Raw genomic sequence first — 21,603 nt, 5'->3', positions numbered from 1 at the left:
CTATCATTACTTGTCCTTAGTGAAACTATACTATATTCCAGTAGCATATGTTAATTACTACTTTTTTGTCTTTTTTTTTTCGGAAAAGGATTATTTATTATTTATTTATCTATTTATTTATTTAGAGACAGAGTCTCTCTCTGTCACCCAGGCTGGAGTGCAGTGGCCTCCTGGATTCAAGCAATTCTCCTTCTCCAGCCTCCCGAGTTGCTGGGTCTGCAGGCGCTTGCCACCACACCCGGCTGATTTTTGTATCAGAAAAGGATTTTTTAATTCAAGTAAAAATGTGGAATGCTTTATGAATTTGTGTGTCATCATTGCACAGGGGCCATGCTAATCTCTGATTTGTTCCCGTTTAGTATATGTGCTACTAAGGGAGCACTGATTACTACTTTTTCTAAGTGTTCACAAACTTCTCTTAGTAATGATCCTAGAATCATGTCTAAAATTACATCTAACTTCAATGATCAATAGTTGGCAGGATCCCATTTCTCTTTTTTTGAACACGAGTACTACATTTTTCTGTCTTTAGTCTTCTGGCAACCTCTCCTGCTCACCATAGTTCCTAAATGATTGCCAACAGCTGTGTGGAATTTTATTTGGAGCAATATACCTTGTTGAAGGTTTACTTAGAGTAGTTAGGAACTATCTTTTATCTTCATGTTCATATTGAGCTTTCATTTCCTCCAATTCATTGATAAATTTATTAAATGCCCATTTTGCACAAGATATCAATGCTTGTTTTACTTGAGCCATCGGAAGAGAATTTTTCTTAATAAAAATGCCTGAAGCGAAAAGGTAATGTACATCTATTTCTCTCCATTCCTCCTATTGTTAATATTACCGTAGTCTGCCACCATTCCTTCTTTAGTGTACTGCAGTAATAGCTTCCTGTTAACCTTCCTTCTTCCAGTCCTTTTCTGTCTCTGGTCCTTACGTATGGCAGCCAAAGTTATCTTTGTTTTAAAAATGCATGTATGTTTTAAAAGTTGTTTCTGGGAGGTGCAGTGACTCACGCCTATAATCCCAGTGCTTTGGGAGGCCGAGGTGGGCGGATTGCTGAGCCCAGGAGCTCAAGACCAGCCTGGGCAACATGGCGAAACCTGCCTCTACTAAAAATACAAAAAGTACCCAGGCTTGGTGGCATGTGCCTGTAGTCCCAGGTACTCAGGAGGCTGAGGTGGGAGGATCTCTTGAGCCCAGGAAGTCAAGGCTGCATTGAGCTGTGATCGTGCCACTGCACTCCAGCCTGGGCAACAGAGTGAGACCCTATCTCAAAATAAATAAATAAATAAATAGGAATAAATAAATAACTAAGTCTTTTCTTTCCTAGTGGCATAAGCTGTAATCTAATTAGAATTTTATTTCTGAGCATAGTACTTTCCAACTCCCTTTTTCTGTTTCCTCTTTACTGTCCTTTTAAATTCAAACCCCTCCACCCCTGCTGCCCCGCTTTTTTTTTTTTTGAGACAGAGCCTTGCTCTATTGCCCAGGCTGGCAGTGATGCAATCTCGGCTCACTGCAACCTCCACCTCCTGGGTTCAAGTGATTCTTGTGCCTCAACCTCCCAAGTAGCTGGGATTATAGGCATGTGCCACCACACCTGGCTAATTTTTGTATTTTTAATAGAGACAGGGTTTTGCCATTTTGGCCAGGATGGTCTTGAACTCCTAACCTCAAGCAATCCACCTCTCTTGGCCTCCCAAAGTGCTGGGATTACAGATGTGAGCCACCACGCCCGGCCTCAAGCCCTTTTTTACCTTTGGTTTTCTTAGGGATGATATGAACCAGCAGCCAGATAGTAGGCGTAGAGAGATGGTAACTCCCCACCAGTTGGTCTTTGTGTGTATTACTCAAAAGACACATGTGAAGTGCTTGCTATGTTACAGGCACTGTGTGAGGCACTAAGTTGACAAAGGGACATAACATAATCTCATCCCTCAAAGAATCCTAAGTGCAAGACAAGATGAAATAGGGGAAAGTAGCTTGGAGAACCCAAAAATATAACTTTTTTTGGTTGGGTCTTTTCCAGTGTAGCTTCTTTTTTTTTTCCCTAAAGTGTTACTAATTCATTCAAATATAAGTGAGTGATTTGAAAATTAGCCATTGTTGATTAATCATTCTTTCACTAGTGCCACTGTTTACTATAATTGAAAAAATAGGCTGGGCGCGGTGGCTCACGCCTGTAATGATCCCAGCACTTTGGGAGGCCGAGGCGGGTGAATCGCTTGAGGTCAGGAGTTTGAGACCAGCGTGGCCAACATGGTGAAACCCCATCTCTACTAAAAATACAAAAATTAGCTGGGTGTGGTTGTACATGCCTGTAATCCCAGCTACTTGGGAGGCTGAGGCAGGGGAATTGCTTGAACCTGGGAGGCAGAGATGGCAGTGAGCTGAGATCTTACCACTGCACTCCATCCTGGGCGACAGATTGAGACTCTATTTCAAAACAAACAAACACAAACAAACAAACAAACAAACAGGCTGGGCATGGTGCTTCATACCGTAATCCCAGCTCTTTGGGAAGAATTACTTTGAGGCCAAAAGCTTAAGACCATCCTAGGCAACATTGCAAGGCCCCATCTCTACAAATGAAAAAAAGTTAGCCAGAAGTGGTGGCACGTACCCATCGCCCCAGCTACTAAGGAGGCCGAGGTGGGAAGATTGCTTAAGCCCAAGAGTTTGAGGCTGCTGTGAACTATGATCACGCTGCTGTACTCCAGTTTGGATGACAGACTGAGACTGTTTAAAAAATAATAATTTTTTAAAAATAAGAAAATATATATGAAAGACCATTTCTGTGTAATCTTAAGTTTAAGATATGTGTTATCTTAAGTTTGGTTGTATTTCAGCTAATTGATTAAATCATGATTATGAGCTATATTACTCTATTTTACTGACTGGCGTACTGTGAACAGAAGAAAGTACGTACTTAGATAAGACGTATAATACTAAACTCAATCATCTGAACTTTTAATTTTTTTAGTTTTAATTTTTGTGAGTACATAGTAGGTGTATATATTTATGGGGTACATGAGATGTTTTGATACAGGCATGCAATGTGAAATAAGTACATTATGGAGAATGGGGTATTTATCCCCTCAAGCGTTTATCCTTTAAGTTACAAACAATCCAAATACACTCTTTAAGTTATTTTAAAATATAAAATCAAGTTATTAATGACTATAGTCACCCTTTTGTGCTACCAAATAGTAGGTCTTATTTATTCTTTGTATTTTTTTGTACCCATTAACCATCCCCACATCCCCATACTACCCTTCTCAGCCTCCGGTAACCATCCTTCTACTCTCTCTGTCCATGAGTTCGGTTGTTTTGATTTTTAGATCCCACAGATAAGTGAGAGCATGTAATGTTTGTCTTTTTGTGCCTGGCTTATTTTACTTAACATAACGATCTCCAGTTCCATCCATGTTGTTGCAAATGACTGGATCTTATGCTTTTTTTTTTTTTTTTTTTGAGACGGAGTCCCGCTCTGTTGCCCAGGCTGGAGTGCAGTGACAATCCTGGCTTACTGCAACCTCTGCTTCCCAGGTTCAAGCAATTTTCCTGCCTCAGCTTCCTGAGTAGCTGGAATTACAGGCACGCATCACCACATCCAGCTAATTTTTGTATTTTTAGTAGGGACGGGGTTTCACCATGTTGGCCAGCTGGTCTCAAACTCTTAGCCTCAAGTGATCTGCCTGCCTCAGCCTCCCAAAGTGCTGGGATTACAGACGTGAGCCATCGTGCCTGGCCATAGATCTCATTCTTTTTTATGGCCAAATAGTACTTCATTGTATATATGTACCACATTTTCTTTATTCATTCATCTGTTAACGAACACTTAGGTTGCTTCCAAATCTTAGCTGTTGTAAACAGTGCTGCAACAAACATAGGAATGCAGATATCTCTTCAATATCTGATTTCCTTTCTTTTGGCTATATACCCAGCAGTGGGATTGCTGGATCATATGGTAGCTCAATTTTTAGTGTTTTGAGGAACGTCCAAATTGTTCTCTGTAGTGGTTGTACTAATTTACGTTCCCATCAACAGTTTGAGAAGGTTCCCTTCTCTGCACATCCCCACCAGTATTTGTTACTGTCTGTCTTTTGGATATAAGCCATTTTAACTGGGGTGAAATGATAGCTCATTGTAGTTTTGATATGCATTTCTTCGATGATCAGCAATGTTGAGCACCTTTTCAAATGACTATTTGCCATTTGTATGTCTTCTATTGAGAAATGTCTATTCAGATATTTTGCTCGTTTTTTAATGGGATTATTTGATTTTTTTCCTAGAGTTGCTTGAGCTCTTTATGTATTCTGGTTATAAATCTCTTGTCAGATAGGTAGTTTGCAAATGTTTTCTCCCATTCTTTGGGTTGTCTCTTCACTTTGTTGATTGTATCCTTTGCTGTGCAGAAACTTTTTACTTGATGTGATCCCATTTGTTTATTTTTGCTTTGGTTGCCTGTGCTTGTGGGGTACTGCTCAAGAAATTCTTGCCCAGACCAGTGTCCTGGAGATTTTCCCCAATATTTTCTTCTAGTAGTTTCACAGTTTAAGGTCTTAGATTTAAGTCTTTAATCCATTTTGATTTGATTTTTTTTTTTTTTAGACAGGGTCTTGCTCTGTTGCCCAGGCTGGAGTGCAGTGGCTTGATACCAGCTCACTGCAACCTCCGCCTCCCAGGTTCAAGCAGTTCTTGCGCCTCAGCCACCCAAGTAGCTGGGACTACAGGCATGTGCCACCATGCCTGGCTAATTTTTGTATTTTTAGTAGAGATGGGGTTTCACCATGTTGGCCAGACTGGTCTTGAACTCCTGACCTCAAGTGATCTGCTTGCCTTGGCCTCCCAAAGTGCTGGGATTACAGGCGTGAGCCACCGTGCCCAGCCTGATTTGATTTTTGTGTATGGCAAGTGATATGGGTCTGGTTTTTTTCTTCTGCATTTGCATATCCAGTTTTCCCAGCACCATTTATTGAAGAGACTGTCTTTTCCCCAGTGTGTGTTCTTGGCACCTTTGTGGAAAATGAGTTAACTGTAGGTGTGTGGATTTGTTTCTGGATTCTCTGTTCTGTCCATTGGTCTGTGTGTCTGTTTTTATTCCAGTCCCATGCTGTTTTGGTTACTATAGCTCTGTAGTATAATTGAAGTCAGGTAATGTGATTCCTCCAGTTTTGTTCTTTTTGCTCAAGATAGCTTTGGCTATTCTGGGTCTTTTGTGGTTCCATATAAATCTTAGGATTGTTTTTTCTATTTCTGTGAAGCATGTCATTGCCATTTTGATAGGGATTGCCTTGAATCTGTAGATTGCTTTGATAGCAGTATTGACATTTTAACAATATTGATTCTTTCAATCCATGAACATGGAATATTTTTCCATTTTTTTTGGTGTCCTCTTCAATTTCTTTCATCAGTGTTTTATAGTTTTCATTACAGAGATCTTTCACTTCTTTGGTTATTACCTAGTTATTCAATTTTATGTGTGGCTGTTGTAAATGGAGTTACTTTTAAAATTTCTTTTTCACATTGTTCACTGTTGGCATATGGAAATGCTACTGATTTTTGTGTGTTGATTTTGTATCATGTAACTTTACTGAATTTGTTTATCACTTCTATTAATAATACTTTTCTTGTGGAGTCTTTAGGTTTTTCCAAATATAAAACTGCATCATCTGCAAACAGGGATAATTTGACTTCTTCCTTTCCAATTTGGGTGCCCTTTATATCTTTCTGTTGTCTGATTGCTCTAGATAGGACTTCCAGTACTTTGTTGAATAACAGTAGTGACAGTGGGCATGCTTGTCATGTTTCAGATCTTCGAGGAAAGGCTTTCTAGTTTTTCCCCATTCAGTATGATACTAGCTGTGGGTCTGTCATATATGGCTTTTATTATGTTGGGGTGTGTTCCTTCTATCCCCAGTTTTTTGAGTATCTTAACTTCTTTGTAACATAAATATTTTATTTAAGACCTATATGTCCTTTTGTAACATATTTCATGCTCTTTTGACTTTTTTTTTTTCTTGAGACAGAGTCTTGCTCTGTCACCCAGGCTGGAGTGCAGTGGCATGATATCGGCTCACTGCAACCTCCGACTCCCGGGTTCAAGTGATTCTTGTGCCTTAGCCTCCCAAGTAGCTGGGATAACAGGTATGTGCCACCATGCCTGGCTAATATTTGTATTTTTAATAGAGACAGGGTTTTGCCATGTTAGCCAGGCTAGTCTTGAACTCCTGGCCTCAACTGATCTGCTGCCTCAGCCTCCCAAAGTGCTGGATTACAAACTTAACCCACCACACCTGGCCTATGTTCTTTTGACTTTAAAAGAAATTAAATAGATCTTCGTTCAAGATGGCCGAATAGGAACAGCTTCAGTCTGCAGCTCCCAGCGTGATTGATGCAGAAGATGGGTGATTTCTGCATTTCCAACTGAGGTACCTGGTTCATCTCACTGGGACTGGTTGGACAGTGGGTGCAGCCCACAGAAGGTGAGCCGAAGCAGGGAAGGGCGTCACTTCACCCAGGAAGCACAAGGGATCAGAAGATTTCCCTTTCCTAGTCAAGGGAAGCCGTGACAGACTGTACCTGGAAAAATGGGACGCTCTCGTCCAAATACTGGACTTTCCCCATGGTCTTAGCAACTGGCAGACCAGGAGATTCTCTCCCGTGCCTGGCTTGGCGGGCCCCACATCCGTGGAGCCTTGCTCACTGCTAGCGCAGTAGTCTGAGATGGACCTGTGAGGCTGCAGCTGGGTTGGGGGAGGGGTGTCCACCATTGCTGAGGCTTGAGTAGGTAAACAAAGCGGCCAGGAAGCTCAAACTGGGCGGAGCCTACCTCAGCTCAGCAAGGCCTCCTGCCTCTATAGACTCCACCTCTGTGGGCAGGGCATAGCAGAACAAAAGGCAGCAGAAACTTCTGCAGACTTAAACATCTCTGACAGCAGTGGTTCTCCCAGCACGGTGTTTGAGCTCTGAGAATGGACAGTCAGCCTCCTCAAGGGGTCCCTGACGCCCGTGTAGCCTAACTGGGAGACACCTCCCAGTAGGGGGCGACAGACACCTCATACAGGTGGGTGCCCCCCTGGGACGAAACTTCCAGAGGAAGGATCAGGCAGCAATAATTGCTGTTCTGCAATATTTGCTGTTCTGCAGCCTCCGCTGCTGATACCCAGGCAAACGGGGTCTGGAGTGGACCTCCAGCAAACTCCAACAGACCTGCAGCTGAAGGACCTGACTGTTAGAAGGAAAACTAACAAACAGAAAGGAATAGCATCAACATCAACAAAAAGGACATCCACACCAAAACCCCATCTGTAGGTCACCAACATCAAAGACCAAAGGTAGATAAAACCACAAAGATGGGGAGAAACCAGAGCAGAAAAGCTGAAAATTCTAAAAACCAGAGCGCCTCTTCTCCTCCAAGGGATTGCAGCTCCTCGTCAACAACGGAATAAAGCTGGACGGAGAATGACTTTGATGAGTTGACAGAAGCAGGCTTCAGAAGGTTGGTAATAACAAACTTCTCTGAGCTAAAGAAGCATGTTCTAACCCATCGCAAGGAAGCTAAAAACCTTGAAAAAAAGGTTATGGCTAACTAGAATAAACAGTGTAGAGGAGACCTTAAATGACCTAATGGAAACCATGGCATGAGAACTTCGTGAGGCATGCACAAGCTTCAAAGGCTGATTTGATCAAGTGGAAGAAAGGATATCAGTGATTAAAGATCAAATTAATGAAATAAAGCGAGAAGACAAGTTTAGCGAAAAAAGAGTAAAAAGAAATGAACAAAGCCTCCAGGAAATATGGGACTATGTGAAAAGACCAAATCTGTGTTTGACTGGTGTACCTGAAAGTGATGGGGAGAATGGAACCAAGTTGGAAAACACTCTTCAGGGTATTATCCAGGAGAACTTCCCCAACCTAGCAAGGTAGGCCAACATTGAAATTCAGGAAATACAGAGAACACCACAAAGATACTCCTGAGAAGAGCAACCCCAAGATACATAACTGTCAGATTCACCAACGTTGAAATGAAAGAAAAAGTGTTAAGGGCAGCCAGAGAGAAACGTCGGGTTACCCACAAAGGGAAGCCCATCAGACTAACAGCGGATCTCTCGGCAGAAACCCTACAAGCCAGAAGAGAGTGGGGGCCATTATTCAACATTCTTAAAGAAAATAATTTTCAACCCAGAATCTCATATCCAGCCAAACTAAGCTTCATAAGTGAAGGAGAAATAAAATCCTTTATAGACAGACAAATGCTGAGAGATTTTTTCACCACCAGGCCTGCCTTACAAGAACTCCTGAAGGAAGCACTAAACGTAGAAAGGAACAATCGGTACCAGCCACTGCAAAAACATGCCACATTTTAAAGACCATGAATGCTATGAAGAAACTGTATCAATTAACAGGCAAAATAACCAGCTAACATCATAATGACAGGATCAAATCCACACATAACAATATTAACCTTAAATGTAAATGGGCTAAATGCCCCCAATTAAAAGACACAGACTGGCAAATTGGATAAAGAGTCAAGACCCATCAGTGTGCTATATTCAGGAGACCCATCTCACATGCAGAGACACACATGGGCTCAAAATAAAGGGATGGTGGAAGATCTACCAAGCAGATGGAAAGCAAAAAAAAAGCAGGGGTTGCAATCCTAGTCTCTGATAAAACAGACTTTAAACCAACAAAGATCAAAAGAGACAAAGAAGGCCATTACGCAGTGGTACAGGGATCAATTCAACAAGAAGAGCTAACTATCCTAAATGTATATGCACCCAATATAGGAGCACCCAGATTCATAAAGCAAGTCCTTAGAGACCTACAAAGAGACTTAGACTCCCACACAATAATAATGAGAGACTTTAACATCCCAGTGTCAATATTAGATCAACGAGACAGAAGATTAACAAAGATATCCAGGACTTGAACTCAGTTCTGCACCAAGTGGACCTAGTAGACATCTGCAGAACTCTACACCCCGAATCAACAGAATATACATTTTTCTCAGCACCATATCACACATATTCTAAAATTGACCACATAATTGGAAGTAAAGCACTCCTCAGCAAATGTAGAATAACAGAAATCACAACAAACTGTCTCTCAGACCACAGTGCAATCAAATTAGAACTCAGGATTAAGAAACTCACTCAAAACCTCACAATTACATGGAAACTGAACAACCTCCTCCTGAATGACTACTGGGTACATAACGAAATGAAGGCAGAAATAAAGATGTTCTTTGAAACCAATGAGAACAAAGACACAATGTACCAGAATCTCTGGGACACATTTAAAGCAGTGTGTAGAGGGAAATTTATAGCACTAAATGCCCACAAGAGAAAGCAGGAAAGATCTAAAATTGACACCCTAACATCACAATTAAAAGAACTAGAGAAGCAAGAGCAAACACATTCAAAAGCTAGCGGAAGGCAAGAAATAACTAAGATCAGAGCAGAACAGAAGGAGATAGAGACACAAAAAACCCTTCAAAAAATCAATGAATCCAGGAGTTGGTTTTTTTGAAAAGATCAACAAAATTGATAGACCGCTAGCAAGACTAATAAAGAGGAGAGAAGAATCAAATAGACGCAATAAAAAATGATAAAGGGGATATCACCACCAATCCCACAGAAATACAAACTACCATCAGAGAATACTATAAACACCTCTACGCAAATAAACTAGAAAATCTAGGAGAAATGGATAAATTCCTGGACACATACACCCTCCCAAGACTAAACCAGGAAGAAGTTGAATCTCTGAATAGACCAATAACAGGCTCTGAAATTGAGGCAATAATTAATAGCCTACCAACCAAAAAAATTCCAGGACCAGACAGATTCACAGCCAAATTCTACCAGAGGTACAAAGAGGAGCTGGTACCATTCCTTCTGAAACTATTCTAATCAATAGAAAAGGAAGGAATCCTCCCTAACTCATTTTATGGGGCCAGCATCATCCTGATACCAAAGCCTGGCAGAGACAAAAAAAGAGAATTTTATACCAATATCCCTGTTGAACACTGATACGAAAATCCTCAGTAAAATACTGGCAAACCCAATCCAGCAGCACATGAAAAAGCTTATCCAACACAGTCAAGTCGGCTTCATCCCTAGGATGCAAGGCTGGTTCAGCATATGCAAATCAATAAAAGTAATCCATCACATAAACAGATCCAATGACAAAAACCACATGATTATGTCAATAGATGCAGAAAAGGCCTTCGACAAAATTCAACAGCCCTTCATGCTAAAAACTCTCAATAAACTAGGTATTGATGGAATGTATCTCAAAATAATAGCTATTTATGACAAACCCACAGCCAATATCATACTGAATGGGCAAAAACTGGAAGCATTCCCTTTGAAAACCAGCACAAGACAAGGATGCCCTCTCTCACCACTTCTATTCAACATAGTGTTGGAAGTTCTGGCCAGGGCAGTCAGGCAAGAGAGAGAAATAAAGGGTATTCAGTTAGGAAAAGAGGAAGTCAAATTGTCCCTGTTTGCAGATGACATGATTGTGTATTTAGAAAACCCCATCGTCTCAGCCCAAAACCTCCTTAAGCTGATAAGCAACTTCAGCAAAGTCTCAGGATACAAAATCAATGTGCAAAAATCACAAGCATTCCTACACACCAATAACAGACAAACAGAGAGCCAAATCACGAGTGAACTCCCAATCACTATTGGTACAAAGAGAGTAAAATACCTAGGAATCCAACTTACAAGGGATGTGAAGGACCTCTTCAAAGAGAACTATAAACTGCTCAAGGAAATAAAAGAGGACACAAACAAATGGAAGAACATTCTATGCTCATGGATAGGAAGAATCAATATTGTGAAAATGGTCATATTGCCCAAAGTAATTTATAGATTCGATGCCATCCCCATCAAGCTACCAATGACTTTCTTACAGTATTGGAAAAAACTACTTTAAAGTTCATATGGAAGCAAAAAAGAGCCCATGTTGCCAAGACAATCCTAAGCAAAAAGAACGAAGCTGGAGGCAACATGGTACCTGACTTCAAACTACACTACAAGTAACCAAAACAGCATGGTACTGGTACCAAAACAGAGATATAGACCAATGGAACAGAACATTTACAACCATCTGATCTTTCACAAACCTGACAAAAACAAGAAATGGGGAAAGGATTCCCTATTTAACAAATGGTGCTGGGAAAACTGACTAGCCATATGTAGAAAGCTGAAACTGGATCCCTTCCTTACACCTTATATAAAAATTAATTCAAGATGGATTAAAGACTTAAATGTTAGACCTAAAACCATAAAAACCCTAGAAGAAAACCTAGGCAGTACCATTCAGGGCATAGGCATGGGCAAGGACTTGATGACTAAAACACCAAAAGCAATGGCAACAAAAGCCAAAATAGACAAATGGGATCTAATTAAACTAAAGAGCTTCTGCACGGCAAAAGAAACTGCCATCAGAGTGAACGGGCAACCTACAGAATGGGAGAAAATTTTTTTTCATCAGAGAAAATTTTTGCAATCTACCTATCTGACAAAGGACTAATATCCAGAATCTAAAAAGAGCTCAAACAAATTTACAAGAAGAAAAAAAGATCCTATCAAAAAGTGGGCAAAGGATATGAACAGATACTTCTCAAAAGAAGACATCTATGCAGCCAGCAGACACATGAAAAAATGCTCATCATCACTGGTCATCAGAGAAATGCAAATCAAAACCACAATGAGATACCATCTCACACCAGTCAGAACGGCGATCATTAAAAAGTCAGGAAACAACATGCTGGAGAGGATGTGGAGAAATAGGAATGCTTTTACACTGTTGGTGGGAGTGTAAATTAGTTCAACCATTGTGGAAGACAGTGTGGCAATTCCTCAAGGATCTAGAACTAGAAATACCATTTGACCCAGCAATCTCATCACTGGGTATATACTCAAAGGATTATAAATCATGCTACTATAAAGACACATGCACATGTGTGTTTATTGCAGCACTATTCACAATAGCAAAGACTTGGAACCAACCCAAATGTCCATCAATGATAGACTGGATTAAGAAATTGTGGCACATATACCCCATGGAATACTATGCAGCCATAAAAATGGATGAGTTCATGTCCTTTGCAGGGACATGGATGAAGCTGGAAACCATCATTCTCAGCAAACTATCACAAGGACAGAAAACCAAACACCATATGTTCTCCCTTATAGTTGGGAACTGAACAGTGAGAACACTTGGACACAGGGCAGGAAGCATCACACACCAGGGCCTGTCATGGGGTGGGAGGCTGGGGGAGGGATAGCATTAGGATAAATACCTAATGTAAATGACGAGTTGATGAGTGCAGCAAAGCAACATGGCACATGTATACCTGTGTAACAAACCTGCATGTTGTGCACATGTACCCTAGAACTTAAAGTATAATAATAATAAAAAAGAAAAAAGAAATTAAACATATGTAGGCTAAAAGGAAATATGGACGTCAAGAAATGACATATAGTTTTAAGGTTTTGATGACAGAAGAGAAAAATGCTAAAAGTTTTCCCAAAGGTAGGAAAAATAAAAACATAATAGTTCTGGGCACAGTGGCACAGCCTATAGTCCCAGCTACTTGTGAGGCTGAAGTGAGAGGATTGCTTGAGCCCAGGGATTCAAGGCTGTAGTATGCTATGATCCTGCCTATGTATAGCTACTGCTTTCTAGCCTGGGCGATGTAGTAAGACCCCATATCTTCAAAACAAAACAAAAACTGTAATAGCAATAATAGTGACAATGTCTGTTGTTAGTCACAGAGCAGGAGTACCATGTCTGGAAAAACGATTGTACTTCATGGAAATGCTGTGGCTAATGATGCTGTTATGAACAGGGATATTGGTATGTCTGGTAAATTGAATATGGAGCCAGAAAAGTTACTGTGTTTGAGAATAAAAGTGATAGTACATGTCTCTGTCATCAAACTAGGAAATGTAGCACAGACAGATTTTTTTTTCTTTTTGCTTAACTGTAGGTATATAATAAAGTGTTCTGACAAACTGTTAAACAGAGCCTTGATAGACTATGTATCTAGGTTCGTCTGTTGTCTGTCTTTCTATCTACCTATCTATGTGTTAATATTAGGAGCTTCTGACTTATTTAATACTTCTTCCTGTTTGTATAAAATTAACTGCAGTAATTAACTCAGATTGGCTGTGAGCAAAAACAGAACTATTACAGTAATTTGACTTGCTAATTTATGTAAAACATTTTCTGACTTTTAAAAATCATCTTAATTAATGCAAGGGTAGAGTAATTATCAGCCCACCAACTATTTATTTATTAGGATTCCTATTGCTGTAGGCAGAATAAAGCAATTTTTCATATTGTGACTAATGGCAATTTTGATTAATTTTGCGCAATTAGCTTACATCTATCTTAAGTAACCAGTCTGCTTTTGGTAAAATTTTCATGTCTGAAATAGGAAACTCTCAGTTTATATTTTCTTTTTCTTTTTTTTTTTTTTTGAGATGGGGTCTCGCTCTGTTGCCCAGGCTGGAGTGCAGTGGCATGATCTCGGCCCACTGCAACCTCCGCCTCTCGGGTTCAAGCGATTCTCCTGCCTCAGGCTCCTGAGTAGCTGGGATTACAGGCATGTGCCACCACGCCCAGCTAATTTCGCCCACCTCGGCCTTCGGTGTAGCTGGGACTACGTGGAACTCCTTCTTCTATATTTTTTTCAGCCCCACTTTCAGTGTGCTTCCACTGTACTTAGAGGGAGTTGCTGTTGCCTTCAGTAATGCTTCCTCCTTTTCTTCTTTTTTTTTTTCTTTTCTGGAGACGGAGTCTTGCTCTGTTGCCCAGGCTGGAATGCAGTGGCGCGATCTCGGCTCACTGCCACCTCCACCTCCAGGGTTCAAGTGATTCTTCTGCCTTACAGTTGTGAGCCACCGTGCCCTGCCCTCAATTTTAAAATATTCTTAAAAAGAAAAATCTTCCTCCTATGTTTAGTCCCACTAGCCAGAGGTAAAACCATGGTTTAAAAAACAAAACTAAACCAGAACACTTTTGAGGCTGGGCGTGGTGACTCACACCTGTAATCCCAGCACTTTGGGAGGCTGAGGTGGGCAGATCACTTGAGGTTAGGAGTTTGAGACCAGACTGGCCAACATAGCAAAATCCATCTCTACTGAAAATACAAGCAAATTAGCCAGGTGTGATGGCAGGTGCCTGTAGCCCAGATACTTAGGAGGCTGAGGTACAAGAATCACTTGAACCTGGGAGGCGGAGGCTGCAGTGAGCCGAGATTGTGCCACTGTACTCCAGCCTGGGCAACAAAAAACCAAACAAACAAACTGCTTTTGGGCCTGGTGCAGCGGCTCATGCCTATAATCCCAGCACTTTGCAGGGCTGAGGCAGGCAGGAGGTTTGAGCCCAGGAGTATGAGACTGGTGAAACCCCATATCTACTAAAAATACAAAAAATATTAGCGGGGTGTGATGGCGCACACCTGTAGTCCCAGCTACCCAGGAGGCTGAGGCAGGAGGATTGCTTGAGGCTAGGAGATCAAGTCTGCAGTGAGCTGTGATTGTGCCACTGGACTCCAGTCTGGGTGACAGGGTAAGACTCTCTCCAAAACATCCTCAAAAAATACTTTTATTTGAAATTCGATAATTCAAAAAGTTATACATATAGTATTATAATTACACAGCTTGATGAATTTGTCTATTCATGCACCTGTGCCACAGTGTTTTAGTTACAGAAGCTACATAGTAGGTTTTAATGTCTGGTAAGTCTAGTCTCGTTTTGTAGTTTTTCTGTTTTAGTACTTTCCTGTTATTCTTACATGTTTGTTTTTTCATATCAATTTTAATATCAGCTTGTTCAGCTCCATAAAATGGTTTGTTAGTATTTTTATTATCATTATATTGAATTTATAAATTAACTTGGGAGAATTTATATCTTTATAATGTTGAATTGTCTTATCCAAGAATATCATATATCTTTCTATTGTTCATCTTCTTTTAGTTTCTTTTGGGAGTATTTTAACATTTTCCTCATACAGTTTTTTTTTTTTAAAGCTTTATTGAGATACAATTCACATGTCATAATATCCTTTTTTTTTTTTTTTTTTTTTTGAGATAGCGTCTTAATCTGTCGCCCAGGCTGAAGTGCAGTGGTGTGATCTTGGCTCACTGCAACCTCTGCCTCCCGGGTGCAAGCGATTCTCCTGCCCCAGCCTCCCAAGTAGCTGGAACTACAGGCGCTTACCACCATGCCCGGCTAATTTTTTGTATTTTTTCTAGAGACGGGGTTTCATTGTGTTAGCCAGGATGGTCTTGATCTCCTCACCTCGTGATCTGCCCGCCTCAGCCTCTCGGAGTCTCAAAGTGCTGGAATTACAGGTGTGAGCCACCACACCCAGCCCTATAACATCGTTTTTTAAAAGATGTATAAAGATATGGTTTTTAGTATATTTACAAATATGTGCAGCCATCATCACTACCTAGCTCCAGAACATTTTCATCACTCTTAAAAAAAACCCATACTCATTAGCAGTTACTTCCCATCCTCTTCTCTTCCCAGCCTTGGAAACTACTAATCTATGTTCTGAGTCTATGGATTTGCCTATTCTGAATATTTCATATAAGTGGAATCATATAGTATGTGGCTTGGCATAACATTTTCAAGGTTTATGCATGCTGCAGAGTATATCAATAATCATACCTTTATATTGCAAAATAATATTTCATATATGCCATATTTGTTTATCAGTTGGTGGACATTTGGATTATTTATACTTTTTTACTATTTTGGTAATATTGCTATGAACATTTTTATACAAGGTTTTGTTTAGACTTTTTTTTTTTTTTTTGAGACGGAGTCTTGCTCCATTGCCCAGACTGGAGTGCAATGGCGCGATTTTGGCTCACTGCAACCTCTGCCTCCCGGGTTCAAGCGATTCTCCCACCTCAGCCTCCCGAGTAGCTGGGATTACAGGCATGTGCCACCACGTCCAGCTAACCTTTGTATTTTTAGTAGAGATGGGGTTTTGCCATGTTGGCCAGGCTGGTCTCGAACTCCTGACCTCAGGTGGTCTGCCCGCCTCGGCCTCTCAAAATGCTGGGATTACAGGCATGAGACATCGTGCCCGGCCAGACATGTGTTTTTAATTCTTTCTGATAGGCGTTATGCATTTCTTACTACATTTATTACTAAGTATTCTTTGTTGGTGTTGGGTTTTCTTTACCATTGTATACTCCAAGTGTTTATTAATTTTTGTATTGATCTGTATTAATTTGTTGCTAATCATAAATTTACTTACAATTTAACATATGGGTCCTTGTTGACCTTGTTTGGGAGATAATTCTTTGGTAGACAAGGTGTACTCTCGCATTTTGGGAGCAGATTTCTGCCTATGTCTCTTAGATCAAACTTACAGAGTTACTCACATTTTATGTGCCCTGATTTCAGTTTTTGTCTCTTTATTACTGAGAGGTGTGTATTAAAATTGTCTTGTATGATTGTGGATTTCTTAGTTTCTCCTTGTAAAATAGTCAGTTTTTGCTTTATATGTTTATAAATTATGTTATGAAATGTATTCAAATTTGGATTATTTTTGTCTATTTGTGTCTTCCTGCTAAATACTACCTTTCTTTAATCACTATCTTCTTTATCCTCAATAATATTCTTACTCTAAAGACAATTTGTCTATGTTTATAGAGACACGTCATCTTTTTTCAATTTGTTACTTTCTATGGGTATACTTTAGGCATGTTTCTTGTAAATAGCAATTGTATTTTGTTTTCCCTTTTTTTTTTTTTTTTTTTTGAGACGTAGTTTCGCTCTTGTTGCCCAGGCTGGAGTGCAGTGGCGTGATCTTGGCTCACTGAAACCTCCGCCTCCCGCGTTCAAGCGATTCTCCTGCCTCAGCCTCCCGAGTAGCTGAGATTACAGGCGCCCACCACCACATTTGGCTAATTTTTTGTATTTTTAGTAGAGATGAGGTTTCACCATGTTGGCCAGGCTGGTCTTGAACTCCTGACCTCAGGTGAGCCATCCCCTTCGGCCTCCCAAAGTGCTGGGATTACAGGCATGAGCCGCCGCGCCCTGCCCATCTTAACCATTTTTAAGTACACAGTTCAGTGTTAGGAAGTACATTCATATTGTTGTGTAACCATCACCACCATCCGTCTTCGGAACTTGCATCTTGCAAAACTGAAACGCTGTACCAATTAAACAATAATTCCCGGGATCGCATTAGGAGATATACCCAATGTTAAATAATGAGTTAATGGGTACAGCACACCAACATGGCACATGTATACATATGTAACAAACCTGCACGTTGTGCACATGTACCCTAAAACTTAAAAGTATAAAAAAAAAAAGAAATAGTAAATACGGTAAAAAAAAAAAAACCAATAACCCATTCCTCCCTCCTCCCAGCCACTGATAACCACCATTCTACTTTCTGTCTCTGTGAATTAGATTACTCTGGGTACCTCATATGTGGGGAATCATACAATATTTGTCTTTTGTGACTGGCCTATTTCACTTTGCATAATGTCCTCACAGTTCATCAATGTAGCATATGTCAGAATTTCATGCCTTATTAAGGCTGAATAATACTCTATGTATATGTTACATTTTGATGATCCATTTATCTGTCAGTGGACACTTGTGTTGCTTCTACATTTTAACCATTATGAATAATGCTGCTGTGAATATGGTTATGCAAAAAGCTCTTTGAGACCTTGCTTTCAATTTTTTTGGAGTATATACCCAAAAGTATATGGGTATATGCTGCATCATAAGGTAATTTTATTTTTACGTTTTTGAGAAACTACCGTATTATTTTCCACAGTGACTGTACCACTTTACATTCCTACCAGCAGGGCACAAGTATTCTAGTTTCACTACACCCTTGCTAACACTTGTTATTTTCTGTTTGTTTGATGGTAGCCATCCTAATGAGTGTGAGGTGGTATCTCATTGTGGTTTTGATTTGCATTTCCCTAATCATTAGGGATGTTGAGTATCTTTTCACGTGCTTCTTTGGGGAAATATAAATTTAAATCCTTTGCCTAGTTTTAATTTTTTTGTAAAAGATGGGATCTTGCTATGTTGTCCAGGCTGGTCTTGAACTCCTGGGCTCAAGTGTTTCTCCTGCTTTGGCCTGCTGAGTAACTGGGACCACAGGCACAAGCCACCATGTCCTGTAGTCCCAACTACTCAGGAGGCTGAGGCAGGAGGATCACTTGAGCCTAGTTTTTAATCTGGTTGTTTGGGTTCTTTTTTAAAAAATTGTTGCATTATAGGGGTTCTTTATATATTCTAGATATGAAACCCTTATCAAATATATGATTTGCAAATATTTTCCCCCATTCAGTGGGAGCATTTTTACTCTGTTAATACTGTCTTTTTTGTGTGGAATTTCAAATTTTTCATTGTCTAGTATGTCTATCTTTTTATTGCCTGTGCCTTTGGTATCATTCTCCACCTTTTTTTAAGATCTCTTTATTTGTAATGTTTTGCTGTGTCTAGGAGAGTTATTTTTGTTTTTTCTTTAATTGGGAGTCATTGTCATTTCTGAAGCTGAGGATTTTTAGCTATTACTTCCCCCAGCAGCCCCCAGTTTCTAGAGTCTGTAGCTAGGCAGAGACATTTTCTTGTTATTCTTTTGCTGTTGGTTGATTTTTTTTTTTAAACCAGCCTCCCCTGTCCATTCTTGCACTGAGAATGTGTAAAAATTGGTGAAACCCTCAATACCAGCTCTGCACTTCATGTGGTTTCTGAGGCCTTGTCTACTTTAAGGGCATTAAAAGCCAAAAATCTTAGTTACTCATATTGACAGGTTCCTCCAGGGTCGCTGAAAGCTTTACTCTTTTGTGAGCGCAGCATTTGACAGACTAATTTATCCAGCATTTCTAGATGTTTTATTAAGATGACATTTTCATATTAGTTACTGTGTTGCCAAAAAAAAAGAAAGTTGCATTTCTTTTTTATAATTAATTAATTTCCCTTTTTTCCTCTTTTTCCTTTGGAATTCCTTGTAGTTGGACCTCCTGGATGGAAGAACTCTTCTCAAGCTTTTCTACTTTAAAAAAAAATTTCTTTGTTTTACTTTGTGGGAGAATTCCTACCCTTCCTTTGCTTCTTTCTCCTCCCCAAATCCCCTGCTTCCGTTCTACTTCCCCTCCCTCCCTCTCTTTCTTTTTTCCTTCCTTCTCTTTTTTCTTTCTTTCTTTCTATTTTGTCTGTTAATTTGGTGTCTCCTGTTTTGTTATCTTGGCCTCTTTATTTCATGTTAGAGATTTTCCTCAGTTGTTTAGTAAACTTTGGCCATCTGTTCAGATTAAAGACCGAATCAATAAAAAGCTGAGTAAAAACTCTTTGTCCATGGGAGTTGTTAAGTGTAAGCCTTACACAGGGTGATTGAGTGCTTGCAGGTCTTTTCTCTTGGATCACTTTCCCTCGCAGAGGGATCCCCTAGTCCCAGGCCGATTGGTTTGTGTTCTGGAAGCTGGTTTGGGGAAGAGGCCTGAGGTCCACTGTACAGCATGTAAATCTTCATTTAATCTTTTTGTGAGATGATATATTACACAACCCTTTTGTGTACCTAGTTTCTATGTCCTTAAAAGGTAAACCATTTGTTTCTTGCTGGGATGCAGAAGGGGCATTTTCTGTCTTTCTTTCTTTTTTGAGACAGGGTGTTGCTCTTGCCCAGGCTGGAGTGCAGTGGTGTGATTATAGCTTGTTGTTACCTCAAGTTCCGGGGCTTAAGCAGTCGTCCCACCTCAGCCTCCTGAGTAGCTAGGACTATGGACAGACATGTGCCACTACACTCTGCCTTTTTTAAAAAATCTTTTTGTTAAGATGAGGTTTCACTGTGTTGCCCAGGCTGATCCTGAACTGGCCTCGGGTATTCCTTCCACTTTGGCTTCCCAAAGCAATGGAATTGTAAGTGTGAGCCACTGGGCTCAGCCAGAAGGGGCAGTTTCCTAGCTACATGGGTTAAGACTTTATTCAAACTTTCAATCAAGTCTTTTTATTAACAGCCCCAACTGAGATTGTTACTTTCGGATGGCTTCAATTCTTAAGCCTTTGTGATGAGATATATGTAAGATATATTTTAATTATGTATATATAACTTATAAATGGTTTGGGAGGCTGAAGTGGGAGAATTGCTTGAGGCCAATTCAGGACCAGCCTGGGCAACACAGTGAGATCCCATCTCAACAAAAAGTTTTATTAAAAAAGCAGAGTACTGACCGGGCACAGTGGCTCACTTCTGTAATCCCAGCACTTTGGGAGGCCGAGGTGGGCAGATCACGAGGTCAAGAGATGGAGACCATCCTGGCCAACATGGTGAAACCCCATCCCTACTAAAAATACAAAAAATTATTTGTATTTTTACAAAAATTACAAAAATTTGCTGGGCGTAGTGGTGCACGCCTGTAATCCCAGCTACTGGAGAGGCTGAAGCTGGAGAATTGCTTGAACACGGGAGTTAGAGGTTGCAGTAAACCGAGATCTTGCCACTGCACTGCAGGCTGGCAACACAGCGAGACTCTGTCTCAAAAAAAAAAAAAAAAAAAAAAGCGGAGTGTAGTGAAACATGTCTGTCTGTAACAGTCCTAGCGACTCAGAAGGTTGAGGTGTGAGATATAGATATCTGTAATATCTATAATATGTTAATATATAATATTAATATATATCTTATAGATAAGTTATATAATTAATATATATCTTATAGATAAGTTATATAATTAAGATATATCTTATAGATAAGTTATATAATTAAGATATATCTTATAGATACATATATCTGTATGTCTCTAGGGATATAGATATATCTGATCATCTATATGTAATTATATAGGTAGATACATCTAATTATATATACATTACATCTTCTAGATATCTATAAGATATCTGTATATATAACATATATGTTTTTGATGGGTTTATCCTTTTTTATCTTTTTAACATCATTTTACTGTAATTTTTTTTTTTTTTTTTTTTGAGACAAGGTCTCACTCTGTCACCCAGACTGGAGTGCAGCGGCAAGACCTTGGCTCACTGCAACCTCCGCCTCCCGGGTTCAAGCGATTCTCCTGCCTCAGCCTCCTGAGTAGCTGGGATTACAGGCACGCCACCACTGCCTGGCTAATTTTTGTATTTTCGGTAGAGACGGGGTTTCACCATGTTGGCCAGGCTGGTCTTGAACTCCTGACCTCAAATGATCTGCCCGCCTCAGCCTCCCAAAATGCTGGGATTACAGGCATGAGCCACCGTGCCCGGCCAATTTTACTGTAATTTCAAGAAGGAATGGATAGAGACCTGTGTGTTCATATTTAACCAAAGAACCTTATAGTACATTTTAATTATGTTATTTTCATGTAAAAATAGTATTATTATAAACTCAGGAGTTTTTTCTGTGTGCATTTCTACTAATGGTTATTGCAGTTTCAGAACTATAGAAAGGCATCCAAAAGGGCAATAAGAGACATAAAGAAGAGGAAAAACAGGTTAATAACAAAGAATAGGAGGCTCAGATACATGTATCAGAGGGACTTTGATGAAGTAACGTCGCCACCTTCTGGCTTTTAAAAA

At 40.0% G+C, this 21,603-nt stretch overlaps 1 protein-coding gene and 1 non-coding gene across 20 annotated transcripts in view; one reads left to right on the top strand and one right to left on the bottom strand.

Moving 5' to 3' along the window:
- TFDP2 (transcription factor Dp-2) overlaps positions 1-21,603 on the top strand; it is a 199,330-nt gene that overhangs the window by 3,783 nt on the left and 173,944 nt on the right.
- Positions 281-382, bottom strand: LOC112208759 (U6 spliceosomal RNA). The gene has a single exon (XR_002943334.1). It is a non-coding gene; the product is annotated as a U6 spliceosomal RNA (small nuclear RNA).

This window comes from Pan troglodytes, chromosome 2, assembly GCF_028858775.2.
Source record: "Pan troglodytes isolate AG18354 chromosome 2, NHGRI_mPanTro3-v2.0_pri, whole genome shotgun sequence".
Taxonomy (NCBI): Eukaryota; Metazoa; Chordata; class Mammalia; order Primates; family Hominidae; genus Pan; species Pan troglodytes.
This window is presented reverse-complemented; position numbering and strand designations above follow the sequence as displayed.